The following is a 13,779-nucleotide window of genomic DNA, read 5'->3' as shown; positions in this document are numbered from 1 at the left end:
CGGCGGCAGCGAATTTCCTGATGCTGCCCAAGTCTCCACGAAGAGGCCTCGTCGCGGACCGTTCTCCCTTAACTGAGCCAGAAATACGGCGAAATGTCGACCAGTCAATGATAAGCCTATATTTTCCGATGCAGCTGACGTGGCACGTTTCTTGCTATTGCCGCAGCCAGCGGCCCTATCAGTTTTCTAGGCCATTTCCCTCCTAGTCTGGTCCCGGACGTACTGCAAGCCGCTATCCACATTGCATGCAGTCGTCTGCATCCAATGTCCCTCAGGAAGTTGCCATCTACACCTTGTCACTTCCACGCCATCCCGGTCCATATTCCTCGAGGACTCGCCACCGCTCTGCGGCGCCGTTCTGTAGCCGTTGCTTTTCGCCGGAAAGCTAGACTGCGCAGCTTCTGGAGGTAAAGCTGCACTCCCGACCTTTACCCCTATTCCTCTGTTGGCCTTATGTGCTGGCAGGAACGCTCTTGAAGTCCACGTCAACGGCATCCCTGTCAGAGCTTTGGCTGACACTGCCGCGCACGTCTCTGTCATAATGTGACAGTTTCTTTTTTCGCCGCTTGAAAAAGATCGTTACAGCTTCAGTGCCTCGGGCTGTACAGTCGCGCTCAATTTGAAGGTGATCGCTCGAGCGGCGACCGAAACTAAGAGCAGCGCCACGTTACGTCATCACCGTTAGTCAAGAGGGAAACGTCAGGTAGCTTCCCTCTCTCTCTTTTGCTGTTCGCTGAGCAGCTGTCACTCCTGTCTGGCAACTCGCAGCTTTTCGTCACCCTTCATGAGATAACCTGCGAATTCATTTCGACTGCCTTATCAGCTATTGCCCAGAAGCGTCATTGGTAGCCAATGTATGCATGAGGCAGGGACGCACACACATCATTGCCATGAAAGGGTAACAAGCACAAAAGTGTGGCGAGTTAGCCTTGTGGGTGACGGTTCCAGCCTGGACGAGCGTAAAAGGGGAAGAAGGCAGCGCAAGTTTTATCTTCGCAGTTCCGAAATCGGCCGCTATGCTACTTGGAAGGCCCGCCAGTCGCAGCTCGAGCGATCACCTTCAAATTGATCGCGACTGTACGTGTCACTTACGATGCGACGGCCGTTGTTTAGATGCGCACAGCTCGGAATACCGTTAATCTCCACCTGGCGGTAGTTATTTGTACGGTTCTTGCGCCATACCCTCACGACCTCATATTCGGACTTTATTTTCTTCCTGCCCATTATTGCCTTTTCATTGGTTGCTCCGCATTAGACTCACTCGCCTCTGTAAACCCTGTGACCAACTTCCTCCCTTTTTTTATATTTCAGAGATTTCATAGCGCCCCTGTACACTGAGTGTACCTGAGCAAAGCGTCGTCCAACAGGAAGTCAACAAGATGATTGCGGAAGGCATTATCGAGCCATCCTGCAGTAGATGTGTGTCACCAGTTGTTTTAGCTAAAAATAAATATTGATCGTTCACTTTCCTGTGGAGTCATTCAACCTCAACAACATGAAAAAGAAACACGCTTACCCGTTACCAAAAATCGATGATGCCCCTCATGCACGCAGGCTGCTGTCCACATCGGGGCGAAACAATCAATGACAGAACGTGAGTGCCTGGCTAACGTGCGTGCCGCCGTCAAGCGCCGCAGGTGTGGCGCTGTCTAACGCCCCAAGGTTTAGTTCTAGTACATTAAACCTAAACATTTTCAGTTTTGTGTGGACTAAATCCACCTCGACAACATCACAAGAAAACACGCTTATCCGCCACCAAAAATTGGTGATGCCCCTTATGCCAGTAGGCTGCTGTCCCACATCGGGGCGAAATAATCAATTACAGAACGGGAGTGCCTTTCTAACGTGCGTGCCGCCGTCAAGCGTGTGATGTGTGGCGCTGGCTAACACTCATATCCAGCTTTTATGGACACGTACGAAGTAGCACGCCAAGCAGCCTCGGGACGAAGCTAGGGCGTGTTTCAATGGAACGAGCCGGTTTTTCGCGAATAACAAAAGCTGGAGGTCAACTATTTAAAACGGCAGGTGGCAGACATATTCTGGAAGACAGGGCACACGAGCCAAAGCAGTGATCACGCGGAAGCAAGCAAGAATTTTATTCGCAGAGCTGCTAAAGATTAAGCAATGGAAGCCTATGAAACGAGGAAAATTTATACTCGATTTTCGAGACAAGAACCACAGCTGTGATAAAACTACGGCGTCTATCGTGATAGCGGTGGCATCGTACGTGGTTCTGCGCCTCAGCTTTCGTCTGATGCCTCTCTAGACTCTCCACACATGGCGTAACACTTTTCCCAAAAGCAATTTTTGAAACACAGTCGTGAAAGTTCCCGTGGTATCTATAAAAATCCGAGCGTATTCAGGTACGTCCTCACTTGCGGAAATAAGCGCGCGCAAATCGGTGCGCTTATTTCGGCAGCACCTGTGGTGTCGTCTTCTCGTCTCGTGTCCCGTCTACGTTTTGCGCTGTTCACACCAGGATGGAAAACCAACATCCCAAGCTGTTATTTCATAGAATTATTGTTGCGAAAGCACCTCTCGTGGCGCGTGTTTTTAAGCGAGCGACTTTGCGCGCGCTTATTTCCGCAAGTAAGGTCATACCTTATCACTAACGGAAACGTTGGAAGCCGTGGCCGAGTCGTTTAATCGCTCGCACCAATCGCCCCGTGTCACTCTCGCAGCGACTCGATGCCGTGCTGTGTGATGCCTTTTTCTATACGTCCCGTAGGACTGAGTTGGGTAGTCTCCCACCAGATGGGTGAAACAAAAAGCTCAAGATTTGGCTTGAGTTCCTAGTTTTTCCATGAGGGCTCTTCAAATATTATATTTTCACTTCCTAAAACGTAAAAACGGTTGCTTATTTTTTTAAGTCATCGCTTTGATTATCCGATTTCATTCATTGGACAACATAAAAACAAGTACGCGCATGTCTTTGTGATACCGTAAGAAAAATGCTATCGATCCTGTAGGATGTACTACTCAGCAATTCTGGACATTGCACCTTCACCATCCTACGAAACTTCCCGGCAATGCGCTTGCGTAACTGAATGGGTAAGATTTTCAACAATTTTATTTCTACATAAGAGTACAGTATCAACAAGTTTCAACTGTCTTCACCAAGAGGGTAGTCCTTTGTAACAACATAAGCATTTATCGTACTTAGTCGGAAGAGTTGCGGTGCATTAAAGCAGTGTTTCAGTCGGGGATAGTCTTGCACCCTCTTAGCAGCGGGCAATTCACATGAAGAAGGGGGAAATTTAAATCGTAATGCGATTTATTACAGCTGGAGTTTCGAACGGTAACGCACACACCTTGAGCTTGCATGCGAGTGTACTTGCATTTGCGTGTGCGCGCGTGTTTGTGTCTCAATACTTGAATATGCGTTCGCACCAGTGCGTGTATGTGTGTGCGAGCATACGCGTGTTTGTGTGTGCACGCAGTTCCGTGTGGGTGCTTGCGTGCAATTTCGTGCTTGTGTGCATGCGTGGGCGCGTGTCAATGTGATGCGGGTGAGCATGTGTCGTACCTTTGTTTGCGTGCGTGTGTGTTTAAGCGAGCCAGTTAGAGAGCTTTTCGCCGCTTACACCTATAATTGGGGATGAATGGGTGTAATTTAAACTCATGTTTAAATCTAAGAAAAAAGAACGAATGACGTTGCATTGATAGCATTATCTCTTTGTAAAAGCGAAATCAATGCAGAAAAACAAAGCGCAGTTCCCTTCCATACTGTGAAGAAATATGAGCAGCGAAGCGGTGTATGTGGGACCCTTATTGGCGAACTGCCCCTCCGACTCGTATCGGCCCGGCATTTCATTATGTTCGGGATCGGCCCACTTATGGCGAGTTCTTAACGCCTGCGTCACCTCCGCCGTGCTTTGGCCAGGCATGGTACCATCTTCGGGATTTTGTTCTACACGCGGACACGATAGTGGGAAAAGCAGCCCTTAATCACTTCGCTGTAAAAAGAAAAGGCAAAACGCCTCAGCCGTCAATATCGCTGCATCAGATTTCGTCATGATGGCATCGTCATCATCGTACTAGGTTCGTTAACGTGGTCTATAGAGAGCGATTTAGGAAATACAAAGCGCAGGCTCTGTAGCGCACACACAAACAATGATTTATATGAATTTGACAACATATAACTGCAAACAAAGTTTAATATGAATCACTTAATATATAGAGTATCTAAACAGTCTGCACACTGCAGAAACATATGATTAAAGTTCACACATCACCATATTGTTCTGTTTGGGTCATCGGCGGAGGTAACGGCTGTAATGGTGCAGGCGAGGAGTGCACTATTGCTGAGGTACTCCAACTGGAGTGGAGAGGCGAGACAACGTAGCAAGACGGGGCAGGAACATAAGCCAGGAGGGAAGGTGGCGAGCACAGAAGCTGTGGTTGGTGCTCCGCTGGGCGGCTCGCAGGCATTCGCCAGCTTTAGACGTTGAGCCGTAGGCTGAGGAATAGCAGACATAGGCAGGAGCCGGGACCCACAGGCAAACGGGCTGCTTATTCCGCCGTGGCTATTCCTCGCTCTGATTCCTCCACCACCAAAGCCCCCTCCTGCGTTCCATGTTCGGTTCACGAAGCTCTTCCGAGGTTCTTCTTTTCTTTCAGCTTTATCTGGTGCGATTGCATGATTATCCTCGCATCTTGGTTATCATCGTTGTCATTTTCACCTTTCTTTTACCGCGCAGCACGTGCACCTCATGACATTGCCCCACAGTTCCAGTATTTTTAAAGAAATCCAGAAAGCAGCAGAAAACACGCGTGCGTGCCACGTTGATTTCGTGTCGATTAACAGCATGAATTGTTGTTATCCACAGTTGGGGCTGTTTAACATGTTACACGCGTACTGCACAAGTGAACATAACACATGCTATTCAAACACACGAATTCAAAGCATCTTTCAGCTAGCAACCACTGACAACTGAATATAGATCTTGTTCCAATGAAGCCACATCTTCTGTAATGAGAGGTTCCACTGGGCTTAGGTAGTCCGCTCCCGAATTGTCAACGACATTTTTTAATGTGTACCACTCTCAAGTCAAACTCTGCATTACTAGCGCCCAGCGCAGTGTGCGTGCATTCTCCCACTTTGCTCTTGCCAAATATTGCAATGCTTTGTGTTCTGGTCTCTACTGTGAACCGTCTGCTGTATAAGTAAGGAAAGCTTGTGGATTCCACCTACAAGAGCTAAATATTCTCGCTCAATAGCGGCATATTTCGTTTCTCGTTGGATAAGTCTTTTACTGGCATTCGAGGTAGGGTGCAGAATGCCGTACAGTACAGCTGCAGAATGCCGTACAGTACAGTGCAGAATGCCGTACATCAGTACAGCTCCCAGTGCAGTGTCCGATGCGTATGTACGAGGGATATACTCATTTGTAATGTCAGGTGCTTGGAGTATTGAATGGTGTGATAGCGCAATCTTGAGTTTCTCAAACGCTAGGTCACATTCCGGTGGCCAGTGGACATTCTTTGGCGCTTGTTTTCGGGTAAGTTCTGTTAACAGCTCGGCTAATAGAGAGTATTGCTCTATGAATTGATCGGGATAAGCAACTAGACAAAGGAAAGCCCGGACCTGTTTTTCAGTGCGAGGCCGTTCCGCCTCAATTACTTTCTGAAGAGTTGTCGGCAGTGGTTCAAGCTCAACGGAACCTATCACGTGTATCAGAATTGTGATTTTCTTCGCTTAATTGAGGCACTTCTCATGTTTTATCGTAAGCCCAGCGTCATTGATCCGTTTTAGCACTATTTCTAGTCCAACTATATGCTCCTCCCACGTGTCAGTCGCCACTAGAACACCGTAAATATAGTGCTGAATGATTGTTACAGAAGTTCTAACTTATGAGGTTGATAAACACAAACATTACATGAGAATTGTCGCTGCATAGAACGTAAGTAAACAAAGTTGTACGCAATGCAATTATATATCAAGCCCTTAATTATACGCGTTACTTAGCCTTTGCTTAACATAGCTTTCGATATGTGCGTTGGGTCTGGATTGTTCTTGCTCCTTTCATGTGTGTCAAAACCAGCAATGCACTTTTGATTTTTGTAGTGGTCAACGACTCGGACACTAAAGGAACTAGGGGATAAAGCCCATAACGGGTTACCACGGTAATAAATGTGACAATAGATAAATTTATTTTAGGGATCGCAAAACTTGAGTTCCACTCTCGTCGGCAAGCAGTGTGGGCCTAGCAAAACCAAAGCAGACAGGGGTATTTCATGCGCAAGCCCATTGCGTCCGCTAATGTAAAGCTCTTTAATATGTCTAGAAAATGCACCATAGTAGGACAAGCACCGTGGTCTGGATCGCATGAACAGAGGATTGGTGCTGCTAATTAGGCTCTCACCAGGTATTCCTGAGTTCGTGTTTCAGTTTTCTACGACAGCAGTGTTTATTAAGTTTTCACAGATACAGTTCTTCCAGAGCACCTAACCGTTTGCTGAAATGGTGCACTAATTGCTATTTCACAGTTTTACACCTAGTAAAGTGAGAGTTCATGACAAAGATTACGGCAAATATATTTCTGAGTACCTAACGCAGCCAGATAAAGGATACTGCGTATATTAGGTTATAAGATTAAATAACAGATATGTACCACAATGCACCATTACCAACGTTGCCGTTGAAAGCAGATACCATATACGCCTAAAGTTTCTATGACTTTGTCTTTAACAGTCGTTTGATAGCCGCCTGGCGACACCTTTTTGCGTGAGAGCATTGGCGCAAATGCTCCGATAGTAGCATTACGCCACATCCATTGTTGAAAGAGAGTGCTGCATTCACGGTCCACTCTTTAATGACCTTATGCACAAAAAATAATTGAAAAAGAAAAAGTAAAAGATGCTCCCAGTGCAATATAACCATTAAGATGTGCTACGAAGGTGAAAGAAATACCACATGTTCACACAGGAACGAATAAAGTTACGGGCATGCACTTCCTACTGATGAAAACTAAATTTCGCGAGCTAATTTTGTTTGACATAACAAAACAGCCTCAGATGGTGCCGTTTAGTACATTTGTTGCTGTAAAACAACAACCGCTACGCAGGAAGCCGCCCTCTTTTATGAATGTACAGGTTCTGCTCGCACCTGGAATATTTCGCTACATTACACTTTGCCGCAACTCACATGTGGAATAAAATTATATCAATAAATATGTGTCATTTCTATATTACCGGTGCAAGTTTTTGTACTTTTTTACTATCGCAGAGTACTCGTAATCTCGAAACCTTGCTGTGTCTGTAAAATAACGTGTGAGTACCTCGGCAACGCAATAGAACGAAGTATAAGGAAAACGTTTTTGCTAGAATTCAAGAAAAGAACCCCAGTGCATGGACACCAATGTTGGACCAGTCCTTCGAAACAGCTTATAGCGTCGTTTTCATCGCATCATGTGGTTTGCTATGTACGTTTTGCTCCGAGAATCCGCTGGGTCGTTTAGCGCTTTTCCTCGTACGTCCGTCTGGGTAGCCATCAATCGCAGCCATCACAGTAAAAACATTTCTCAGATGGCTTCAAATACGATTTCATAGCACAATTAGTAAAGACAAGGCGCAGAAGACCAGGACTCAAGAAGAACACAAATGACAGGACCGGCGCCACTCACAGCTAAGTTTATTTCCGCAACAAGCCTGCCTTATGTAGGTTAATCAAACCGAGTCACACACGAAAAATTAGAAGTAAAATACCACAATCTATCGACCACTCAGGAATCATATCTGGCACAAAATATCAAATGAGCAAACAAGAACCACACGTGGAGCAGCACGGGAAGCAGTTAATCGAGCATAGTCTTTTCCTAGCCAACAGGGAGAACAAAACGAGACATAAAAAGAACCGTCTACGCTTCACTATCAAACTATCCACAACATAGCACACCTCAAACGCCCAGTCAGTGACAAGGCCCAGTCAGTGATAAAACCCGCACGACTATGGGGATAATGACCAATGAAAACGCGGGAAAAACATGAATAAAGGCGCCTAAGTACAGCGTCTGCGTCAAAACTAAAATCTCTTATAACCACTCACCTAAAAATTCATAAAACATGTGACCGCACGAAAAATGAACCATGTCACACACTGATTTCTGTGTTTTTCTTTGGTCATTATTCCTTTAGTCGTGCGGATTTTATCACTGACTGGGCCTTAGGTGTTTGCAGGGTGCTAAGTTGTGGATAGTTTGATAGTGAAGCGTAGACGGTAGTTTTTATGTCTAGTTTTTTCTCCTTGTTGGCTTGGAAAAGACTATGCTCGATTAATTGTTTCCCGTGCAGCTCCACGTGTGGTTCTTGTTTGCTCATTTGATATTTTGTGCCCGATATGTATCCTGAGTGGTGGATAGATTGCTGTGTTTTACTTTTAAAGTTTCGTGTGTGACTCGGCATGATTAACCTACATAAGGCGGGCTTGTTGCGGAAATAGACTTAGTTGTGAGTGGCGTCAGTCCTATCGTTTGTTTTCTTCTTGAGTCCTGGTCTTCTGCGCCTTGCCTTTACTAATTAAAGCATGAACGAACTAGCCCAAGCAAGAGTTTTACTTTATAGCACAGAAGCCCAATGCTTTGTGAATTGGGTGGCATACTTTCCAGAGCGCAGCCTTAGGCGCTCTTTCCTGGTTTGAGCACCGGGGCCCCACTGCTTAATAGCGCGAACGCTCTCGTGTCACTGCTCACGTTTTGCAGTGTTCCCTTACTGTCCCTCCCTCTGCGAATGCACTGACGGTACTGCCCGTCAGTGTGCTGGTTTCGATCTCACATTCTTTGCCACAAGGTATCGGGGAGTACCAACAAGTATCGAGCTGCCCTCAAATTTCGCATTAGGAGTATTATAATTGCCGCACAATTTTCAATGTTCAAAATTTTATTCCGCAATTTAAATTGACCCTTTCCTAAGAACAAATAGGTCCATTTATATCTTTTTTATTACAGCAGCGCTAAATCTCTTTGTTGGAGCTTTGCCCAGTATACACAGCGAATGTTCGAGGCACTCATAAAATACCATCATGGCGCTCTTGTGCACAGCGGGACATGAAAAAGTCATATCGAATTACTCCAAAGGTATAAATAAAATCATATAGGACCTAAAAGGAGAGCTGTTTCGGAATGTTCTCTGTGCGGTAGTTGACAATGAAATACCTTTTTTCCAAGAATATATAAAGACGCGTTCTATGGTTCTGGGATTCTTGCACGGTCTGCAGTTTGTTATCTGCGGGAGAACGTCAGGGTTGATGCATAAGTGAAAGCCTAAATATCTTACTGTTGTTCTCACAATCGCTCTGGCGGCGTGGTGGCTCTGTGGGATAAGCCCGATGGTTGAGGTTTAAATTCGGATAGCAGTGGTAGCAGTTCGATGAAGGCAAGATGCCAAAACGGCCGCGTACCGAGCAATGGGCACATTCACAGGTGGACAAATTAATCTGGACCCCCACTCTACGGCGCTCTTCAGACTAATATCGTGGTTTTCCTCCCGGGAGACCGCAGATCCTTTAGCAGTTGTTCTTAGGCCGAAGCTAGCGCTATGTTACAGTAGGTGACATAACACCAATTTTAGAGTTGCATGATTCATCACGAATTCAAGATGAGACAGTAGGACTCCCACTAGCTGTACAATTATTTGGCAGGTGAGCTTTTAAATATGCGAATAAGAGCAATGCGTTTTGTTTTGGTATCATTTTTAAAAGGGAGAAGGCCGTAACTCGATCAAGCATGTTAAGCTATCGCAGTTGATGCGACTGCCACCCCTCGAATGACAGTTTTGCAGCTTAACACTTTCTTTACCACGCCTTTTCAAATCGATCACCGGTGATGGACACTTTAGAACGCCGATTTCGATAAGTTGGGACCATTTCCTATACACTCAAGGCCATCCAGTGGTTAATACAGGCCTTTTAGTACAGTTTTTACTAGAGAATATTTTAGAATAGGTAAATATTTTCTAGCTCCGGTGAGATTGCGATTTCTGAAAGACCTTTGTGCGAACTAATGTGCGTAATTTGTAGCGAAAAGTGCCGTGGCTATCACCTTCTAGCGCGCTTGAGAAACAAGCATGCCGCTCACGATTACGCTGCACTAGCATTAAAATTTTCTAATGAAATGAAAGTCAAGAATCAAATTACATCGCCGGCGTTGCCGTGCGGATGTGCTGAGCTACCATATTTTCGGTGACTGCTGAGCTGTCACCGAAAATAACGCCAGCTGTTCACTAGGGAGTCTTGGTTTGGAGTTCGAATAGTTCTATTCCGCCAAAGTGTATTTCTGAAGGTCCACCGCATGTCCAACACGTGGACTTGGCTTTTTCAGCCAGTTTCCAGAAGTTTCGGTTTCACTTCTCTCATAAAAACCACGCAAGGACAGATACGGCTGTGGCGCGCATCGAGAAAAGCATCGCGCTCGAAAGTATGCTGCACCCGCACTTGAATTTAGTGATGACAACTCGAGTTATAATTCTGAAGATGAGAGCAAAGCAAATTTCAACTCTCACAGCGACGGCGTGGGATTTTTTGCTGCTGTTCTTCTCTGCAGAGGTGATAAGGAGAATCTGATAAAGAGAAGCATGACCAATCGGTCCTTGAAGGCTCTAGACGAATTGGTGAAGCACCCTCCTTGGACTGCTCATCGGACCACCCTGAGAAGATACCGAAAAGGAGGAACTTCAAAATGTGTTATGAGGACCATGAAGGTGAACAAAAACCACACGTTTTGTGTGAAAGGTCCGAAGGGCACCCATGCTTCCCAAAATCCTGGAACTTCATCACCGCATGCCTTAAGCGATTAACTTGTTCTATTTTTTTTGTCCAAAGAACGGCGATGTACTGATCAATATTTTTCTCAGACATTATCCCAGGGTTATTTATCATTGAAATGTATATTGTAAATTTCCTTTGATATTGTTGTTTCTGTAGATATCATGTGTTGTTGTTTTTATCACCTGGATAGAAAAATGTCGGTTTCTAGAAATTTTGTGTTTACCTAATAAAGTTTTTTGGCAACGGGTGCTTCTGGATAGAGCGTTTTATAGTGCACAATATGCTATGCTGGGGCGCTTTAATGTAAAGCTATTCCAAACTTTTCTATTCCAATTCTGCTTTCAGCCCTCCGCGATTGGTCAAAAACGTTTTTGGACCGCCCCCATTTCACCTGTCTGTCACGAGACGTCATGAAAACTGCGACAGCTCCCCATCTGATATGACGTGAACACACTGATTATGCATCATTTGACTAAACATAAAAATTTTTACTTCTGATTCGACGCCTTTTCGCCATTAGCCCTAAGCTATTGTTCAAAAGATTTCGGGCTGCACCCACTTCACCTGCTTGTCACGCGACCTCACAAACCGCAAGAACTCACCCCGTCATAGTAAAGTGTACGCATTATGCCGAGCAAAACTGAATTTTCTTATTAATAGCCGCAGGCTCCCCGTTCCGAAAGGAATAAAAGATGGAAGCCGCCGATCGCTCAGACACTGGCTTCTCGCACCTGTCGGAGAGAATCTGTTTATTTCCGTGCAATAAAACTTTTTGCGTTTTCGAGCACTTCAGGTACGTTTACGACCTCCTTCTTCCAACTCTTCTTTGCTGACAATCCTTTTTAGCGTCATTATTAAGTTTCCGTTACATGCCACCGCGTTTGTCGACGAGCCACCTCAAGCTAAGTAAGGGAAAACGGACCAATCGCAGATGCCGGCACCACCCTCTTCACCCGGTTATCGATTTACACTTAAGCGTGCTCCTCGCCTCTTGTGAGCCAATTAGATAAGAAAAGCTGCTCAGTGTAGGCAATGTTATTTGTTTTTCCTGTAAACAAAAGTGACCTCCTATGAACGAGGACAGCGTTTGATTGGTCTGTTTAAACAAGCCTGCGGGTGACCGCCCGATGCTTGCGTCGGCGGTTATATCAGAGTTGCGTTATAGTTCGCCTGCAATGTGGGCTCGAATATTATTCGCAGTGGTAAATAATAGTTTTCCGAGACCCATATAACTTAAACTACCATTTTCTCGTGGTAACGATAAAGTTAATTTAGACTCGAGTACGCTTTCAGAGAGTCATACCTTTGCGCAACATTCGTTCATCGGGAAACGAATAGCAACGATTGGGGTAGCTCACCATGCCATGGCAGGTATTATTCATCATAGTCAAGGTGGTGCTCATCAGTAGTTAAAATCCCAAAGAAGAGACTGGTGGTTAGCAATATATGACTCTTCCTTAGCAAAATAATCCCTCCTTTCGACAGGTAGGGTCCAAAAATGGCGTCAGGCGACTAAGGCAGGAGGACAGAGGGATATTCAACTTCAGTGACCATGTCGGAAAGTGTTCGTGGCCATAGGCAGCGCACGAGCAGGAGCACGAGCCCCAAACATCTAAAACCAGGGCAGGCTCCAGTGACGCTGGGCACTCAGGTGCCACCAGTAGGCATGTGATCCGATTACCCTAGTGTACAAACACACTCTTGCATAAAAAAGCGGCCCAGAACGAATAAGACGAGAGCACCTTTGCGAAATTTCAACAACGTAAGCGCTGCGGACAGTCGTAACATAAGTTAGGCAGGTAAGCTATCCAAATTGTGACTAAATGTAACCTGCGTATTTTTTACGTAGTTTCTGTGTTGTGCTAAACATACACCCATAAGGCTCCGTCCCTGCTACATCACACGCGATTTTAACGCGACAGCGTTAAGGAGCTCGTGTCACAGAAAAGCCGGTGTCGTCGGCGTTGGTGTCGGCGTCAGCGGTGTTGGCCGTGAGCGACAAATCCCAGAAGGCACTTCATAAATAAAAAACATCTTTCAAGATGGGCTGGTGGGAATCAAACCAAGGTCTCCGGAGTGTGAGACGGGGACGCTACCACTCAGCCGCGAGTTCGTTCCTTCAAAACGGGACAAAATCGCCTCTAGTGAATGCGGTGTTGCCTTATAAACGTGCCGTAGAAAGTTATACTGCGGCGTATATCGGTAATTATGACCATGTAACTTACAGAAGTCGCCGTTTCACGAGTAGCGAAGTACGTTTCCGCTACATTTCTTCTGCGCTCTATGCACACGCAGAGCCATCTTGCGGCAAACACAGAAGGCCCCCTCCTCGCAATGTACGGCGCTGCCCCGACACGTGGCGTGCCACTCGCCCCATGATTGCGTCCGCCTTCATGGTGCGTCGGGGCCCGGCTATCTGTGCCGATCACGACGTTTGGCTGGCGTAGCGCGTTTGAGTAGGCGGTGCGAACGGGGTGCGATAACGCTATCGCGTTTCACTCTTGAAGGCGAAGCTTAAGCGTCCTCCAATTTTTGTCGCTTCTAATTGCTCCCTAAATATTAGATCGTTCTTTTTGGGGGGTCAACATGTTCTCGAAGTACTCAAACCAGCAGACGTTATTGTCAGAATTTGTCTAAGTGACAGTAGTAATATTGTTGATTCTCTCAATTTCCGCAACGAAAAAAAAAACATATTATCAATCTGTATCATCCTAGCCTGTAATGTACCCCGGTAAAAATATACTTCGAAGAGTAAAGCAACCCTTCACTCCCGCGATAGCCTCCCTAGTTTGTAGAGTGCACCGTCCAGCTTCATCAATTGGCAATGCACTTCTGTAATTAAGCTTTTCTTGTTTTCAGACAGCTGAGCAGTGGTGTAAACCAAGCAGTGGATACATGGAACGTACTCATTATTAGGCATGTATATTTCTTTAAGCAAAAGCATTTTTGTTAAAAAAAAAGTCCAGATCTCTTCTGCACTGTGACGCGCGGAGAGGCGTGCCTGCGATTGGCAAAAC

Source organism: Dermacentor andersoni, chromosome 3 (genome assembly GCF_023375885.2).
Source record: "Dermacentor andersoni chromosome 3, qqDerAnde1_hic_scaffold, whole genome shotgun sequence".
Classification (NCBI taxonomy): domain Eukaryota; kingdom Metazoa; phylum Arthropoda; class Arachnida; order Ixodida; family Ixodidae; genus Dermacentor; species Dermacentor andersoni.
The sequence above is the reverse complement of the archived record's forward strand: the minus strand, read 5'-3'. Positions refer to the sequence as shown.